The sequence below is a fragment of the Oncorhynchus nerka genome, linkage group LG12 (assembly GCF_034236695.1).
Source record: "Oncorhynchus nerka isolate Pitt River linkage group LG12, Oner_Uvic_2.0, whole genome shotgun sequence".
Lineage (NCBI taxonomy): Eukaryota > Metazoa > Chordata > Actinopteri > Salmoniformes > Salmonidae > Oncorhynchus > Oncorhynchus nerka.
This window is the reverse complement of record NC_088407.1, coordinates 84822936-84842439: the sequence shown is the minus strand read 5'-3', so window position 1 is coordinate 84842439 and position 19504 is coordinate 84822936. Positions and strand designations below refer to the sequence as shown.

Below are 19504 nucleotides of genomic sequence, written 5' to 3'. Positions count from 1 at the left end.
GTGAAAGACTGGCGTAGAGCAGGCCAAGACGCAGGATCATATGTGAAAGACTGGCGTAGAGCAGGCCAAGACGCAGGATCATATGTGAAAGACTGGCGGAGAGCAGGCCAAGACGCAGGATCATATGTGAAAGACTGGCGGAGAGCAGGCCAAGACGCAGGATCATATGTGAAAGACTGGCGTAGAGCAGGATCATATGTGAAAGACTGGCGTAGAGCAGGATCATATGTGAAAGACTGGCGTAGAGCAGGATCATATGTGAAAGACTGGCGTAGAGCAGGCCAAGACGCAGGATCATATGTGAAAGACTGGCGGAGAGCAGGCCAAGACGCAGGATCATATGTGAAAGACTGGCGTAGAGCAGGATCATATGTGAAAGACTGGCGTAGAGCAGGATCATATGTGAAAGACTGGCGTAGAGCAGGCCAAGACGCAGGAAAGCTGTGATTAAAAATCGTGGTTATTCCACCAAATATTGATTTTGATCTCTTCCTAAGTTAAAACATTAGCAGTGTTTAAAAATAAATATCAACTTATTTTCTCTGCATTATTCAAGGTCTGACAACACTGCATATTTTTGTTATTTCAAATCAAATCCAATTTTATTTGTCACATACACATGGTTAGCAGATGTTAATGCGAGTGTAGCGAAATGCTTGTGCTTCTAGTTCCGACAATGCAGTAATAACCAACAAGTAATCTAACTAACAATTCCAAAACTACTACCTTATAGACACAAGTGTAAGGGGATAAAGAATATTTACATAAAGATATATGAATGAGTGATGGTACAGAACGGCATAGGCAAGATGCAGTAGATGGTATCGAGTACAGTATATACAAATGAGATGAGTATGTAAACAAAGTGGCATAGTTAAAGTGGCTAGTGATACATGTATTACATAAAGATGCAGTAGATGATATAGAGTACAGTATATACATATACATATGAGATGAATAATGTAGGGTATGTAAACATTATATTAGGTAGCATTGTTTAAAGTGGCTAGTGATATATTTTACATAATTTCCCATCAATTCCCATTATTAAAGTGGCTGGAGTTGAGTCAGTGTGTTGGCAGCAGCCACTCAATGTTAGTGGTGGCTGTTTAAACAGTCTGATGGCCTTGAGATAGAAGCTGTTTTTCAGTCTCTCTGTCCCAGCTTTGATGCACCTGTACTGACCTCGCCTTCTGGATGATAGCGGGGTGAACAGGCAGTGGCTCGGATGGTTGTTGTCCTTGAAGATCTTTATGGCCTTCCTGTAACATCGGGTGGTGTAGGTGTCCTGGAGGGCAGGTAGTTTGCCCCCGGTGATGCGTTGTGCAGACCTCACTACCCTCTGGAGAGCCTTACGGTTGTGGGCGGAGCAGTTGCCGTACCAGGCGATGATACAGCCCGCCAGGATGCTCTCGATTGTGCATCTGTAGAAGTTTGTGAGTGCTTTTGGTGACAAGCCAAATTTCTTCAGCCTCCTGAGGTTGAAGAGGCGCTGCTGCGCCTTCTTCACGATGCTGTCTGTGTGGGTGGAACAATTCAGTTTGTCTGTGATGTGTATGCCGAGGAACTTAAAACTTGCTACCCTCTCCACTACTGTTCCATCGATGTGGATAGGGGGTGTTCCCTCTGCTGTTTCCTTAAGTCCACAATCATCTCCTTAGTTTTGTTGACGTTGAGTGTGACCAGTTGTCATTTTCTGCAAATAAATGCTCTAAATGACAACATGTTTATTTGGAATTTGGGAGAAATGTTGTCAGTAGTTTATAGAATAAAACAAAAATGTTCATTTTACCCAAACATAGTAAAACCAGAGAAACTGATAATTTTGCAGTTGTCTCTAAATGTTTTCAAGAGCTGTATATATCTTCATTGTTAGACTATATCTACAACTTTAAAAAAAAATTGCAACAAGGAGATCAACTTACCACAAAATCGTTTGGTTGAAATATCTCCAAAAGTTGTGATGACAGAGGAACTCTTTTGTTCAGCAAGAACAGTGACAGCCAGGGAAAAGTGTTGGGGAAATAATTTGGTGACATCTTGTGGTCTTTAGGTGAATTGCAGGGGGAGGGGCAGTTACTCCAGGGGGCTAGTTGACCCCTACTACCCTACGCCACCAGTAGCCTCCTTTTACATGGACTGAATGGAAGAGAATGTGGAGTATTAAAAAGAAATAAAAATCCATCTGAAATGGCCCTAAACTTCCAGACAGATAGATTGTGTATGTGGTATGAGACGTTGTATACGTTGATACCTTCGATTGTAAAATGTAATATTCAACTTAACCACTGATAAGTCAAAGCCGCAATACAGTAGTGTGGTGTATGTAATATGTGTGGTGTGTAATTGTATGGTTAAATGGTTCTGTTCTGTTTTAGCGGTTTTCTGAAGAAGGTGGTGATTGACAAGCACAGCGCCATGGAACGCGCAGAGCGGGGCAAACTCACACTCTCTCAGGTGAGTTAACTTCTTATGGGCAGGTGGGACGGTAGCGTCCCACCTGGCCAACATCCGGTGAAATTGCAGAGCGCGAAATTCAAACTACAGAATTATAAATATTTCACTTTCATAACATCGCAAGTGTAATACGGCAAAATAAAGCTTAACTTCTTGTTAATCCAGCCGCTGTGTCAGATTTCAAAAAGGCTTTACAGCGAAAGCACACCATGCAATTATCTGAGGACAGCTCCCCGCGTACAAAAGCATGAAAAACATATTTCAACCAGGCAGGTGCGCCACGAAAGTCAGAAATAGTGATATAATATATGCCTTACCTTTGATCTTCTTCTGTTGGCACTCCAAAAGGTCCCAGATACATCACAAATGGACCTTTTGTTCGATAATTCCCTCCATCCAAATGCATACAAAATGAATCCCAAACGTTACTTCTCCAAACAAGTCAAACAACGTTTATAATCAAACCTTAGGTATCCTAATACGCAAATAAACAATAAAATTGAAGACGGAGAATCGTTATTGTCTTTACCGGAGAAAAATACCAAAGAATGCGCTCTCTTCCACACGCTTAGAAACACTACAGCCAAACAGGGAGCCACCTAGAAAAGCTACAATTTCTGGCTCATTTTTCCAAAAACCAGGATGAAACTATTTCTAAAGACTGTTGACATCTAGTGGAAGCCCTAGGAACTGCACTCTGGGAGGATTTCACCTTATTATAAATGTGACAGCCATTGAAAACAGTGGTAGGCTGAAAATATTTTTTTTGGGGGGGGGTGGTTTGTCCTCAGGGTTTCGCCTGCCATATCAGTTCTGTTATACCCACAGACATAATTGTAACAGTTTTAGAAACTTTAGAGTGTTTTCTATCCAGATCTACTCATTATATGCATATCTTAGCTTCTGGGCCTGAGTAACAGGCAGTTTACTTTGGACACGTTTTTCATCCGGACGTGAAAATACTGCCCCCTACCCAAGAGAGGTTAAAGGCCGTTAAAGTCCGACCATCTGCATTGGTGGCGTGCAGCATTTACGGTGATTCGGCCTCTGTAGAAGTCAGGTACTTCCTGCGCTTCCCAGAGCAGCGCAGAGCTGTTGTCAAGGACCTTGTTCAGGAAGTAAGTTTGTGTTGATACAGAACCTCCCGCCCTCACCTACCATCAACCAATCATGTCAATGCAGAGCTATAAGGAGCCCTCCACATTGTTACAAAAGTTGAGGCGATCGGTGAGGCAGTATGGAGTTCAGTTTGGCCTCAGCATGACTCTGGAGGTTCCGTAATTGCATCACACCATCCATATGACGTATCCAACCACATTTACAGATCAAGCATACATTTCCTTTTACACAGGCAGCCTACACAGACAAATAACGTCACATTCAAACGACCAACATGGTCAGAACTCCGTTGCCAAGCTGTTAACTCTAAAAGTTCAAGATCTTGATTTTATTTAACTAGGCAAGTCAGTTAAGAACAAATTCTTATTTACAATGACAGCCTAGGAAGAGTGGGTTAACTGCCTTGTTCAGGGGAAGAACGACAGATTTGTAATCTTGTCAGCTCTGGGATTTGACCTAGCAATCGTTCAGTTACAGACCCAACGCTCTAACCACTAGGCTACATGCCACCTCAAACATTGGTTCCTCAATGACCCCTGGAACTGGTACAAACATGACACAGCAGAAATAGTTTAGTGTATGTATATTATAATCCATGTAAATGGGCCTTCTATTGAAATGTGTTCCCTCTATTGAAATGTGTTCCCTCTATTGAAATAGGCCTTCCATGGAAATTCTTGCATCACCTTACATGACATGTGACAACAAGTCATTGTGTGTGTGTGTGTGTGTGTCTACCACTGTGTAGATGATCCCAGAGCTTGATGCAGAGTGTGTGAGTGCAGCATCAGATCAGAAGGTCAGTCTTCCTGCTGGGTTCTCTGTTAAGAGCCTGTTGGAGGAACTCAGAGACTCAACCACCGTCAACAAACACATTCTGAGACCGTAGCTACGCTCCGCAGACAAGGTAACACACACACACACACACACACACACACACACACACACACACACACACCTGACACAGAGTACAGTCTAAGGTCACATGCCATGTCCCGCTTCCTTGTGTTGTCTATCAGGGTTATTGACAGGCGTGTTGGCCAACCAGTGGGTGGATGACAGTGGGAGTGGAGATAGCTCTGGCCGGCTCCTCTCTCTGCTGGGCGGCCATTTTGATGTGGTGCTACAGTCCTGTCGTACAGGCCTCAGGGTCCCAGAGACCGACCTGTTCACCTTCGCTCTCACACAGCTGGGAGTGCCTCCGAAACAGGTATACACACACACACACACTGCACGCATACACACACACCACAGCGCACACACACACTGGCATGTCCTTACACACACACACACACACACACACACACACACACACACACACACACACTGCGTGCATACACACAGACACACCAAGGCCTAACAGCAGTTCTCCCAGAGAGGTAGAGGTGACCTGTATGTCTGTAAAGGCTGTTCTGCTGATCTCAGCACGTATGATAACTTTTATTAAGAGTCAAATTAAAATGGCATCAATAACATTTGATCCTATTTGCAACGACATCCTGATATCAGCCAGCCACGCTCAAGGTCCTAAACGATATCTTAACCGCCATCGATAAGAAACTACTGTGCAGCCATATTCATTGACCTGGCCAAGGCTTTCGACTCTGTCAATCACCACATCCTCATCGGCAGACTCGATAGCCTTGGTTTCTCAAATGATTGCCTCGCCTGGTTCACCAACTACTTCTCTGATAGAGTTCAGTGTGTCAAATCGGAGGGCCTGTTGTCTGGGCCTCTGGCAGTCTCTATGGGGGTGCCACAGGGTTCAATTCTTGGACCGACTCTCTTCTCTGTATACATCAATGATGTCGCTCTTGCTGCTGGTGAGTCTCTGATCCACCTCTACGCAGACGACACCATTCTGTATACTTCTGGCCCTTCTTTGGACACAGTGTTAACAACCCTCCAAACGAGCTTCAATGCCATACAACTCTCCTTCCATGACCTCCAATTGTTCTTAAATACAAGTAAAACTAAATGCATGTTCTTCAACCGATCACTGCCTGCACCTGCCCGCCTGTCCAGCATCACTACTCTGGACGGTTCTGACTTAGAATATGTGGACAACTACAAATACCTAGGTGTCTGATTGGACTGTAAACTCTCCTTCCAGACTCACATCAAACATCTCCAATCCAGAATTAAATCTAGAATTGGCTTCCTATTTTGCAACAAAGCATCCTTCACTCATGCTGCCAAACATACCCTCGTAAAACTGACCATCCTACCAATCCTCGACTTTGGCGATGTCATTTACAAAATAGCCTCCAATACCCTACTCAACAAATTGGATGCAGTCTATCACAGTGCCATCCGTTTTGTCACCAAAGCCCCATCTACTACCCACCACTGCGACCTGTACGCTCTCGTTGGCTGGCCCTCGCTTCATACTCGTCGCCAAACCCACTGGCTCCAGGTCATCTACAAGACCCTGCTAGGTAAAGTCCCCCCTGGTCACCATAGCATCACCCACCTGTAGCACGCACTCCAGCAGGTATGTCTCACTGGTCACCCCCAAAGCCAATTCTTCCTTTGGCCTCCTCTCCTTCCAGTTCTCTGCTGCTAATGACTGGAACGAACTACAGAAATCTCTGAAACACCAACTGTCAGAGCAACTCACAGATTACTGCAGCTGTACATAGCCCACCTATAATTTAGCCCAAACAACTACCTCTCCCCCTAGTGTATTTATTTTTTTATTTTGCTCCTTTGCACCCCATTATTTTTATTTCTACTTTGCACATTCTTCCATTGCAAATCTACCATTCCAGTGTTTTACTTGCTATATTGTATTTACTTTGCCACCATGGCCTTTTTTTTGCCTTTACCTCCCTTACCTCATCTAATTTGCTCACATTGTATATAGACTTGTTTATACTGTATTATTGACTGTATGTTTGTTTTACTCCATGTGTAACTCTGTGTTGTTGTATGTGTCGAACTGCTTTGCTTTATCTTGACCAGGTCGCAGTTGTAAATGAGAACTTGTTCTCAACTAGCTTACCTGGTTAAATAAAGGGGAAATATAAATATTTTTTAAATCAATGTCTTGGGAGTCACAGCTTCTACCTCCCATGAAGAAGTTGTTACATTCCTAAAACCTCTGCTTATACATATCAGTTTACAACGTTTACACATGCCACGAGAAATCCTTATCTGACCTCCCTGTGTAGAGTTGCTCTCAGCTATTGTGTAATTAACAACAGGAAGTTCTCTGTGTAACAGAGTTCAGAATGTGTTGTAACTCCACAGATGTTGCCAATGGTGCTATCGAATTCAAATCCTTTTCTATAGCTCAACTGGTTTGTACATTGTCTAGCGGGTGGTCACCTGTGTTTGTACGTTGTCAAGCGGGTGGTCACCTGTGTGTTTGTACGTTGTCAAGCGGGTGGCCACCTGTGTGTTTGTACGTTGTCAAGCGGGTGGTCACCTGTGTGTTTGTACGTTGTCAAGCGGGTGGTCACCTGTGTGTTTGTACGTTGTCAAGCGGGTGGCCACCTGTTTGTTTGTACGTTGTCAAGCGGGTGGTCACCTGTGTGTTTGTACGTTGTCAAGCGGGTGGTCACCTGTGTGTTTGTACGTTGTCAAGCGGGTGGTCACCTGTGTGTTTGTACGTTGTCAAGCGGGTGGTCACCTGTGTGTTTGTACGTTGTCAAGCGGGTGGCCACCTGTGTTGCGAGATAGACGACCTTAGCTCAAGCCCAGTCAAAGGCGGGTTGATGGAGGCAGGTCCATTTACAGTGTGGTCAGACATTGGCGATAGTTCTCATACTTCCTTCTCTCATTATAACTAACACATTTCCTGTGATTCTACACATTTTGCCGAGACCGATGCCGCGTTCTCGTGCTGTCAGAGTTATTGGCAGCTCCTAATCTCCATTGTTGTTACAACTCTGAATTCTGGGTGACGTTTCACCACTGACCTTGAACATTTTCAACCAAAAGATTGACAATTACAACTTTATCAATATGGAGAATGTAGCTAGTTTGACCTTTATGTTAATGTTAAGCAAGCTAGCAATAGTAGCAACCTGGACGACACTGGGCCAATTGTGCGCCGCCCTGTGGGACTACCAATCACAGCCGGATGTGATACAGCCTGGATTCGAACCAGGGACTGTAGTAACGCATCTTGCACTGAGTTGCAGTGAGTGGCGCAGCGGTCTAAGGCACTGCAACTCAGTGCAAGATGCGTTACTACAGTCCCTGGTTCGAATCCAGGCTGTATCACATCCGGCTGTGATTGGTAGTCCCACAGGGCGGCGCACAATTGGCCCAGTGTCGTCCAGGTTTGGCCGGAGTAGGCCATCTTTGTAAATAACAATTGGTTCTAAACTGACTTGCCTTGTTAAATAAAAATCAAGCTAACTAAAATCGTATTGGTTGAATAATTGTTTTGACTTCAAAAGCACGTGAACACAATCATGTCGGACTTATGAATTCCCAAGCACATAAAGCCACCCATATGTCATTTTAATTATATCTGAGTGAGGGTGATGAACAAAATCAATGGGCGCCCCCTGGAGGTCAGGGCACATGCCCGGTCCGTATTAATTGATTAACAAAAGTTTTTAGATTGGCTAACTTGCTAATCTAAAACCTGTTAGCTGACATGGCTAATTGAGTTACTGTCAGTGACTGACACAACAGGATAAAAAAATAGTTGATGCACAACCAAATTTCGAACTTCTAACTCTCAATTCTAAAACAAAAAAACAACTCATTTTTTGGAGGGGAGTTTCAGGGGCCCCCTAGTGGCCTGGCGCCCTATGAAATGTCGCTTATGTCGCTAATGCCTGGAGCCGGCCCTGGTCTCTCATCTGTGTTCCAGGTGTTGTGAGTGGACAGCTGACCTGTCAGTCTGTTTTTCAGGCTCTGTGGTTGGGTGATGACGAGGAGGGGGTGGGAGCAGCAGAGGCAGTAGGGATGACAGCTGTTCTGGTGAAGGACCTGCCGGAAGCTCTGAAACAAGTAGAGACCTTCACTGGAGTACAGGTAACACAATGATATGCAACTTTTCTTGTCCTTCACAATGTCTGTGAGAATGTGATGGTTATTTTTCAGACTTAAAGTAAACGTGTCATCGCTGACTTCCCTGATACATTAGCCAGCTGCAGGATTCCAAACCCTTTAAAAAAATACTTGTGTAAGTCGTGTATTTCAAATGTTATGGTGATTTCAGGAATCTCCGTTCTGAGGGCTGATTAGCAGATAGATGATATCTCTGTTTATGCCTATAATTTACATTTCCTCTGGGAATCAATCGAGTAGCCTATTATTCAATGTTGGTTTTGTTATGGAGGAGGTGTGTGTGTGTGTGTGTGTGTGTGTGTGTGTGTGTGTGTGTGTGTGTGTGTTCCAGGTCGTAACAGGGGAAAGCTACCCAGCCTCTTGCAACCCAGAGGAGGTGTCTCATGGATATATCACCATCAAGGTAACACCACAATGCTTTATGTAGCAGAAAGCATATACGTGATTACACAATGGTATTACTTTATTGAAGATCTCACTCACCTCTCTCTCTGTTTCTCTCCGTCTCTGTCTTTCTTTCTCTGTCTCTCTCGCTCTGTCTCGTTCTCTCTGTCTCGTTCTCTCTTTCTCGTTCTCTCTGTCTCTCTGTCTCGTTCTCTCTGTCTCTGTCTCGTTCTCTCTGTCTCTCTGTCTGTCTCTGTCTCTCTCGGTCTCTCTGTCTCGTTCTCTGTCTCTCTCTCTCTCTGTCTCTCTCTCTCTCTCTCACTCCCTGTCTCTCTCTGTCTCTGTCTCTCTCGTTCTCTCTCTCGTTCTCTCTGTCTCTCTCTCTCTCTGCCTCTCTCTCTGTCACTCCCTGTCTCTCTCTGTCTCTCTCTGTCTCTCTCTGTCTCTCTCTGTCTCTAGCCCAAAGTAAAGCTGCACTATGTGGAGATGGGGACGGGGCCTCCAGTTATGCTGTGTCATGGCTTCCCTGAGAGTTGGTACTCATGGAGATACCAGGTACACACACACACACACACACATACACACACACACACACACACATTACTACTCACTCACACACCTCTCTCTCTCTCTCAGATTCCAGCTCTAGCTGATGCAGGGTTCAGAGTCTTATCTCTGGACATGAAGGGCTATGGAGAGTCTACAGCTCCACCAGGTTAGTGTGTGTGTGAACATTGTCTATATGTCTATAGTGAATTGAATTACGACGGTTACATTTGGGCATTAATTCCTAAGGGTTAAGGTAAGGGATAGGGTTGAATCTAAACATTATATAATGAGTGCCTGGCACTGGGATTGAACACGGGACCCTCGGAGCCGGAGCTTGAGGCTTTACGCCCCCCCCCGCCGTCCACAACACCTTACTTGATGGTAATAGCACTCACTGTTGCCCCTAGTGGCCGGTTTTAGAGGCATCTCCTGACGTACTGGGGACCTGGATGAACAACACATATCACCTTGGATCTGGAGTACGGTCTGGAGTGACCTGGCTGGAGTGACCTGGCTAGAGTAGGGTCTGGAGTGACCTGGCTAGAGTAGGGTCTGGAGTGACCTGGCTAGAGTAGGGTCTGGAGTGACCTGTCTGGAGTGACCTGGCTAGAGTAGAGTCTGGAGTGACCTGGCTAGAGTAGAGTTTGGAGTGACCTGGCTAGAGTAGAGTTTGGAGTGACCTGGCTGGAGTGACCTGGCTAGAGTAGAGTCTGGAGTGACCTGGCTAGAGTAGAGTTTGGAGTGACCTGGCTGGAGTGACCTGGCTAGAGTAGAGTTTGGAGTGACCTGGCTGGAGTAGGATCTGGAGTGACCTGGCTGGAGTAGGGTCTGGAGTGACCTGGCTGGAGTAGGATATGGAGTGACCTGGCTGGAGTGACCTGGCTGGAGTAGGGTCTGGAGTGACCTGGCTGGAGTAGGGTCTGGAGTGACCTGGCTGGAGTGACCTGGCTAGAGTGACCTGGCTGGAGTAGGGTCTGGAGTGACCTGGCTGGAGTAGGGTCTGGAGTGACCTGGCTGGAGTAGGGTCTGGAGTGACCTGGCTGGAGTAGGGTCTGGAGTGACCTGGCTGGAGTAGGGTCTGGAGTGACCTGGCTGGAGTAGGGTCTGGAGTGACCTGGCTGGAGTAGGGTCTGGAGTGACCTGGCTGGAGTAGGGTCTGGAGTGACCTGGCTGGAGTAGGGTCTGGAGTGACCTGGCTGGAGTAGAGTCTGGAGTGACCTGGCTGGAGTAGGATCTGGAGTGACCTGGCTGGAGTAGGGTGTGGAGTGACCTGGCTGGAGTGACCTGGCTAGAGTGAGCTGGCTGGAGTAGGATCTGGAATGACCACAACATTCACCTAACCATCTTTATGAGAAGTGTTGTGTGTGGCACCTTCCTTCCTTATTTATACCCTCTATCTTTCCTTTCTCACGCTAGAGAAGTACAGTTATGTGACTGTCGACACGTACAGGGTTTACTGACAATGTCTCGTTACATGGTTTTACAGTTTTAAGTTTAGTCTGCTGTTAGTTGATCAGTTTAAAGCCTGGTTTCTCCATCTCTCTGCTGTTAGTTGAACAGTTTAAAGCCTGGTTTCTCCATCTCTCTGCTGTTAGTTGATCAGTTTAAAGCCTGGTTTCTCCATCTCTCTGCTGTTAGTTGATCAGTTTAAAGCCTGGTTTCTCCATCTCTCTGCTGTTAGTTGATCAGTTTAAAGCCTGGTTTCTCCATCTCTCTGCTGTTAGTTGATCAGTTTAAAGCCTGGTTTCTCCATCTCTCTGCTGTTAGTTGATCAGTTTAAAGCCTGGTTTCTCCATCTCCCTGCTGTTAGTTGATCAGTTTAAAGCCTGGTTTCTCCATCTCCTGCTGTTAGTTGATCAGTTTAAAGCCTGGTTTCTCCATCTCTCTGCTGTTAGTTGATCAGTTTAAAGCCTGGTTTCTCCATCTCTCTGCTGTTAGTTGATCAGTTTAAAGCCTGGTTTCTCCATCTCTCTGCTGTTAGTTGATCAGTTTAAAGCCTGGTTTCTCCATCTCTCTGCTGTTAGTTGATCAGTTTAAAGCCTGGTTTCTCCATCCCTGCTGTTAGTTGATCAGTTTAAAGCCTGGTTTCTCCATCTCCCTGCTGTTAGTTGATCAGTTTAAAGCCTGGTTTCTCCATCTCTCTGCTGTTAGTTGATCAGTTTAAAGCCTGGTTTCTCCATCTCTCTGCTGTTAGTTGATCAGTTTAAAGCCTGGTTTCTCCATCTCTCTGCTGTTAGTTGATCAGTTTAAAGCCTGGTTTCTCCATCTCTCTGCTGTTAGTTGATCAGTTTAAAGCCTGGTTTCTCCATCTCTCTGCTGTTAGTTGATCAGTTTAAAGCCTGGTTTTCCATCCCCCGCTGTTAGTTGATCAGTTTAAAGCCTGGTTTCTCCATCTCTCTGCTGTTAGTTGATCAGTTTAAAGCCTGGTTTCTCCATCTCCCTGCTGTTAGTTGATCAGTTTAAAGCCTGGTTTCTCCATCTCCCTGCTGTTAGTTGATCAGTTTAAAGCCTGGTTTCTCCATCTCTCTGCTGTTAGTTGATCAGTTTAAAGCCTGGTTTCCCTGCTGTTAGTTGATCAGTTTAAAGCCTGGTTTCCCCGTCTCCCTGCTGTTAGTTGATCAGTTTAAAGCCTGGTTTCTCCATCTCTCTGCTGTTAGTTGATCAGTTTAAAGCCTGGTTTCTCCATCTCTCTGCTGTTAGTTGATCAGTTTAAAGCCTGGTTTCTCTGCTGTTAGTTGATCAGTTTAAAGCCTGGTTTCTCCATCTCTCTGCTGTTAGTTGATCAGTTTAAAGCCTGGTTTCTCCATCTCTCTGCTGTTAGTTGATCAGTTTAAAGCCTGGTTTCTCCATCTCTCTGCTGTTAGTTGATCAGTTTAAAGCCTGGTTTCTCCATCTCTCTGCTGTTAGTTGATCAGTTTAAAGCCTGGTTTCTCCATCTCTCTGCTGTTAGTTGATCAGTTTAAAGCCTGGTTTCTCCATCTCTCTGCTGTTAGTTGATCAGTTTAAAGCCTGGTTTCTCCATCTCTCTGCTGTTAGTTGATCAGTTTAAAGCCTGGTTTCTCCATCTCTCTGCTGTTAGTTGATCAGTTTAAAGCCTGGTTTCTCCATCTCTCTGCTGTTAGTTGATCAGTTTAAAGCCTGGTTTCTCCATCTCTCTGCTGTTAGTTGATCAGTTTAAAGCCTGGTTTCCCCGCTGTTAGTTGATCAGTTTAAAGCCTGGTTTCTCCATCTCTCTGCTGTTAGTTGATCAGTTTAAAGCCTGGTTTCTCCATCTCCCTGCTGTTAGTTGATCAGTTTAAAGCCTGGTTTCTCCATCTCTCTGCTGTTAGTTGATCAGTTTAAAGCCTGGTTTCTCCATCTCTCTGCTGTTAGTTGATCAGTTTAAAGCCTGGTTTCTCCATCTCTCTGCTGTTAGTTGATCAGTTTAAAGCCTGGTTTCTCCATCTCCCTGCTGTTAGTTGATCAGTTTAAAGCCTGGTTTCTCCATCTCCCTGCTGTTAGTTGATCAGTTTAAAGCCTGGTTTCTCCATCTCTCTGCTGTTAGTTGATCAGTTTAAAGCCTGGTTTCTCCATCTCCCTGCTGTTAGTTGATCAGTTTAAAGCCTGGTTTCTCCATCTCTCTGCTGTTAGTTGATCAGTTTAAAGCCTGGTTTCTCCATCTCCCTGCTGTTAGTTGATCAGTTTAAAGCCTGGTTTCTCCATCTCTCTGCTGTTAGTTGACAGTTTAAAGCCTGGTTTCTCCATCTCTCTGCTGTTGGGGGACTGTATTGTCAAACACAATAGGAACACCATCATTATTACAGATCCAGATTGATTTATCCAAGTTCAATAACACTCTCGCTTCCTCTTTCCTCTCCCACGCGTTCTCTCTCTAGACATAGAGGAGTACTCACAGGAACAGATCTGCCAGGTAAAAGACACGTTTACATACGAACAAAACATCCTCTGTCTATCCTTGACATGATTGTAATGGTTTTCTGTATGTTCTTATCTCTGTTGTAGGATCTTGTGACTTTCATGGATAAAATGGTGAGTCCCAATAATCAGCCCTGTATGTTAAACTATCAGGGTGAAGTATTAGTGGCCACATGGGGGGTGTGGTGCTACAGGAAGAGCTCAACGCTTCCTTTAATGCCCTCTCTCGCTCTCTCTCGCTCTGTCTCTCTCTCTCGGTCTCTCTGTCTCTCTCTCTGTCTCTCTCTCGCTCTGTCTCTCTCTCGCTCTGTCTCTCTCTCGCTCTGTCTCTCTCTCGCTCTGTCTCTCTCTCTCGCTCTGTCTCTCTCTCTCGTTCTGTCTCTCTCGCTCTGTCTCTCTCTCGTTCTGTCTCTCTCGCTCTGTCTCTCTCTCGTTCTGTCTCTCTCTCTCTCTCGTTCTGTCTCTCTCTCGCTCTGTCTCTCTCGCTCTGTCTCTCTCTCGCTCTGTCTCTCTCGCTCTGTCTCTCTCGCTCTGTCTCTCTCTCACTCTCTCGTTCTGTCTCTCTCTCGCTCTCTCATTCTGTCTCTCTCTCGCTCTCTCGCTCTGTCTCTCTCTCGCTCTCTCGTTCTGTCTCTCTCTCGCTCTCTCGTTCTGTCTCTCTCTCTCGCTCTGTCTCTCTCTCGCTCTGTCTCTCTCGCGCGTTCTGTCTCTCTCTCGCTCTGTCTCTCTCTTGCTCTCTCGTTCTGTCTCTCTCTCGCTCTGTCTCTCTCTCGCTCTGTCTCTCGCTCTGTCTCTCTCTCGCTCTGTCTCTCTCGCTCTGTCTCTCGCTCGCTCTGTCTCTCTCGCTCTGTCTCTCTCTTGCTCTCTCGTTCTGTCTCGCTCTCTCTCTCTCGCTCTGTCTCTCTCTCTGTCTCTCTCTCGCTCTCTCTCTCTCTCTGTCTCTCTCTCGCTCTCTCATTCTGTCTCGCTCTCTCATTCTCTCTCTCTCGCTCTGTCTCTCTCTCGCTCTGTCTCTCTCTCTCGCTCTGTCTCTCTCTCGCTCTGTCTCTCTCTCTCGCTCTGTCTCTCTCTCTCGCTCTGTCTCTCTCTCTCGCTCTGTCTCTCTCGCTCTCGCTCTGTCTCTCTCTCGTTCTGTCTCTCTCTCGCTCTCTCTCTCTCTCGTTCTGTCTCTCTCTCGCTCTGTCTCTCTCTCGCTCTGTCTCTCTCTCGCTCTGTCTCTCTCTCGCTCTGTCTCTCTCGCTCTGTCTCTCTCTCGTTCTGTCTCTCTCTCTCTCGCTCTGTCTCTCTCTCTCTCGCTCTGTCTCTCTCTCGTTCTGTCTCTCTCTCGCTCTGTCTCTCTCGCTCTGTCTCTCTCTCTCTCTCTCTCTCGTTCTGTCTCTCTCTCGCTCTCTCATTCTGTCTCTCTCTCGCTCTCTCGCTCTGTCTCTCTCTCGCTCTGTCTCTCTCTCGCTCTGTCTCTCTCGCTCTGTCTCTCTCGCTCTGTCTCTCTCTCGCTCTCTCGTTCTGTCTCTCTCTCGCTCTGTCTCTCTCTCGCTCTGTCTCTCTCTCGCTCTCTCTCGCTCTCTCTCGCTCTGTCTCTCTCTCTCTCGTTCTCTCGCTCTCGCTCTCTCGTTCTCTCTCTCTCTCGTTCTGTCTCTCTCTCGCTCTGTCTCTCTCTCGCTCTGTCTCTCTCTCTGTCTCTCTCGCTCTCTCATTCTGTCTCTCTCGCTCTGTCTCTCTCTCGCTCTGTCTCTCTCGCTCTGTCTCTCTCGCTCTCAGGGTATTCCCCAGGTGACTCTGGTTGGTCATGATTGGGGTGGAGCTGTGGTCTGGAACATGGCCCGGTGTCATCCAGAGAGAGTCAGGTAGACTAAAGGGGTCTACATACACGCAAACGGAGTATGTGAATGTCGTTTTACGGCATAAAATGGGCGTAGTCCTGCCACAGAGTTTTTTTTCTCGCTCAAATATTTTTACGGACTGCGGCGGTGGGGCCCCCGCTGAGTAGTATGAAGCTTTGTATTTTATCACCAAACTCACTTTGGTTGAAAATGGAACTTCTAAATGAAGGTAATTTTTTGTGTATGATTAACTACCTAAAAATAGCCTCAAGCCACGTGATTTTTCTCTGTGAGCAAAAAAAGATTTCATTGTATTTTTTGCTGATATTGGGAGACGAATACATTCAAGCAGCATGTTAAACTGCGATAATGTTTGGCTTGGTTGGGTTGTGTATCGGAGGAAGCATGCCTTTCAACCTTCGTCTCTCCCGAGCCCGTACGGGAGTTGTAGCGATGAGACAAGATAGTAGCTACTAAAAAACAATTGGATACCACGAAATTGGGGGTAAAATTTAAATAAAATAAAAACTAACTGGGATAATGTTGTAGGTTACACTAGCAAGTATAAAAATATTTACCAGGGCATATTCTTACATTTATAAATGGGATTATTTCACATGGGGGAGAGGTGGGAAACTAAAAGGCTAGTTTGCATGCTGTTTTTAGCCTGCTAGCTAGCAGGCTGCTAGCGGAACAGCCTACAGACAACAGCCAGGCACCAAACGAGGTAATGTAAAGCAAACTTAAACTTGTAGCTATATTATTCAATATGCAGTTGGGTTTCATTGAAATTAGCTAACAGTGGTGATGTTTTTGACGTAATTCGTATTTGGTTTTACCACAAGTGGGGCCGGCAGGGTAGCCTAGTGGTTAGAGCGTTGGACTAGTAACCGTAAAGGTTGCTAGATCAAATCCCTGAGCTGACAAGGTACAAATCTGTTGTTCTGCCCCTGAACAAGGCAGTTAACCCACTGTTCCTAGGCCGTCATTGAAAATAAGAATTTGTTCTTAACTGACTTGCTTGGTTAAATAAAGGTCAAATAAACAAAAAATGGGACGACATCAGGAAGATTAGCTAGCGTTAGCTAATGGGGATCCTAATAAAAATAAGTTTAAAAAATTACATCAAGAAAATCTCTGCTATCGCCCCCTTGTGTATGTTGCTATTGGGGGGTTTAGGAACACATGGACCGGCAAGGCTATTATGTTACAAAAGGAATACCCCCCCCCCCCCAACATCTGACTCCACCCAAGAGCACACATGCATGTAGGTAGATCTAAGCACGTTAAGTATGTGGAAACTTTAACACACACACACACATACACTCCCTGAGACGGTAAAAAATTAAACCAATACCTTGTGTGTGTGTGTGTGTGTGTGTTTGTAGAGCGGTAGCTTCTCTGAACACCCCTCTGTTTCCTGTGGACCCCTCCAAGGATCCTATGAACTTCCTGAAGACTGTGCCAATCTTTGACTACCAGCTCTACTTCCAGGACCCCGTAAGTGTGTGTGTGTAGAACGGAGGAGGGGAGAGGAACTTTACTCTATTGTCTCCCTACTGTACGGTACCATATTCATCCATTATGCCTCAGTACAACAGCTTTGGCAGCCAGGCCACTCGTGATACAAGTCAGTGTTCGACTTCCATCCATGTCTGAGGATGTCGGGAGATGACGTGGAAACCCACCACTAGAGGGCGACAGTGAGCGCTGTTACCTTTAAATAGGTTTCAGTTGTAGAAGGGGATGGTGGATGGGTGTAAGCATCTGACTGACTCAAAAGGTCCCAAACCTTAACCCTTACCATAACCATTTAGAGATGATGACTAACCTTAAGGTCCCAAACCTTAACCCTTACCTTAACCATTTAGAGATGATGACTAACCTTAACAATTTGGAGTTAATGTATATCTTTAAACATTTAAAAATGTGATGATTGAACAACTTCAAAATTTGACGTTTGAGAAACATGGAAGAACGTCTCATTTTGACCTGAGATTGTGAAAGCTAGTTGGGTCTTGGTTCCAGTTTTTCATAAGTACTCAATTAATTGTTGCTAGTGCTAAATGATCCTCTAATTACTCAAGTTGCTTTTGTTTACATTGTGAACATAGTCAATGTAGCTAGCGAGAGTTTGTGCTAGCTAGTAGCTTCTTGACTTTATACATCTTAGTACAATAACCAGTGGTGTGTCTAGTGGAGGCCATATGCAACCAAAATCAACTTTTATTTCTCATTATTTCAATTCACAAGATAGAATGAACACGTGACACACAGCCACCGAGAATTGAACCTCTGTGATTCTTGAGCTTGGACGCTGCCATTGGACGCTGCCATTGTCCTTATATACCTCCTCTACAGGGTGTAACAGAGACCTGTCCTTATGAAACTCCTCTACAGGGTGTAACAGAGACCTGTCCTTATGAAACTCCTCTACAGGGTGTAACAGAGACCTGTCCTTATGAAACTCCTCTACATGGTGTAACAGAGACCTGTCCTTATGAAACTCCTCTACAGGGTGTAACAGAGACCTGTCCTTATGAAACTCCTCTACAGGGTGTAACAGAGACCTGTCCTTATGAAACTCCTCTACAGGGTGTAACAGAGACCTGTCCTTATGAAACTCCTCTACATGGTGTAACAGAGACCTGTCCTTATGAAACTCCTCTACAGGGTGTAACAGAGACCTGTCCTTATGAAACTCCTCTACAGGGTGTAACAGAGACCTGTCCTTATGAAACTCCTCTACAGGGTGTAACAGAGACCTGTCCTTATGAAACTCCTCTACAGGGTGTAACAGAGACCTGTCCTTATATACCTCCTCTACAGGGTGTAACAGAGACCTGTCCTTATATATCTCCTCTACAGGGTGTAACAGAGACCTCTACAGGGTGTAACAGAGACATGTCCTTATATACCTCTACAGGGTGTAACAGAGACCTCTACAGGGTGTAACAGAGACATGTCCTTATATACCTCCTCTACAGGGTGTAACAGAGACCTCTACAGGGTGTAACAGAGACCTGTTCTTATGAAACTCCTCTTCAGGGTGTAACAGGGTCCTTATGTAAATTGGGGGTGTAACAGAGACCTGTCCTTATGTAACTCCCTCTACAGGGTGTAACAGAGACCTGTCCTTATGTAACTCCTCTACAGGGTGTAACAGAGACCTGTTAGCTCCTCTACAGGTATAACAGAACCTTCTACAGGGTGTAACAGAGACCTTTATACAGGGTGCAACAGAGACCTGTCCTTATGAAACTCCTCTACAGGGTGTAACAGAGACCTGTCCTTATGAAACTCCTCTACAGGGTGTAACAGAGACCTGTCCTTATGAAACTCCTCTACAGGGTGTAACAGAGACCTGTCCTTATGAAACTCCTCTACAGGGTGTAACAGAGACCTGTCCTTATGAAACTCCTCTACAGGGTGTAACAGAGACCTGTCCTTATATACCTCCTCTACAGGGTGTAACAGAGACCTGTCCTTATATATCTCCTCTACAGGGTGTAACAGAGACCTCTACAGGGTGTAACAGAGACATGTCCTTATATACCTCCTCTACAGGGTGTAACAGAGACCTCTACAGGGTGTAACAGAGACATGTCCTTATATACCTCCTCTACAGGGTGTAACAGAGACCTCTACAGGGTGTAACAGAGACCTGTTCTTATGAAACTCCTCTTCAGGGTGTAACAGCGACCTGTCCTTATGAAACTCCTATACAGGGTGTAACAGAGACCTGTCCTTATGTAACTCCTCTACAGGGTGTAACAGAGACCTGTCCTTATGAAACTCCTCTACAGGGCGTAACAGAGACATGTCCTCTACAGGGTGTAACAGAGACCTGTCCTTATATACCTCCTCTACAGGGCGTAACAGAGACCTGTCCTCTACAGTGCGTAACAGAGACCTGTCCTCTACAGGGTGTAACAGAGACCTGTCCTTATGTAACTCCTCTACAGGGTGTAACAGAGACCTGTCCTTATGTAACTCCTCTACAGGGTGTAACAGAGACCTGTCCTTATGTAACTCCTCTACAGGGTGTAACAGAGACCTGTCCTTATGTAACTCCTCTACAGGGTGTAACAGAGACCTGTCCTTATATACCTCCTCTACAGGGTGCAACAGAGACCTGTCCTTATATACCTCCTCTATAGGGTGTAACAGAGACCTGTCCTTATGAAACTCCTCTACAGGGCGTAACAGAGACATGTCCTCTACAGGGG

The 19504-nt window shown here is 45.6% G+C and overlaps 1 long non-coding RNA gene and 1 pseudogene across 1 annotated transcript; one reads left to right on the top strand and one right to left on the bottom strand.

Annotated features, from left to right (window-relative positions):
* Nucleotides 1-19504, top strand: part of LOC115113794 (bifunctional epoxide hydrolase 2-like) — a 34024-nt pseudogene that overhangs the window by 5244 nt on the left and 9276 nt on the right.
* LOC135574374 (uncharacterized) lies at nt 573-4329 on the bottom strand. Its single transcript, XR_010465428.1, has 2 exons — nt 1926-4329; nt 573-1696 (listed from the first exon to the last, which is right to left on the bottom strand). It is a non-coding gene; the product is annotated as an uncharacterized LOC135574374 (long non-coding RNA).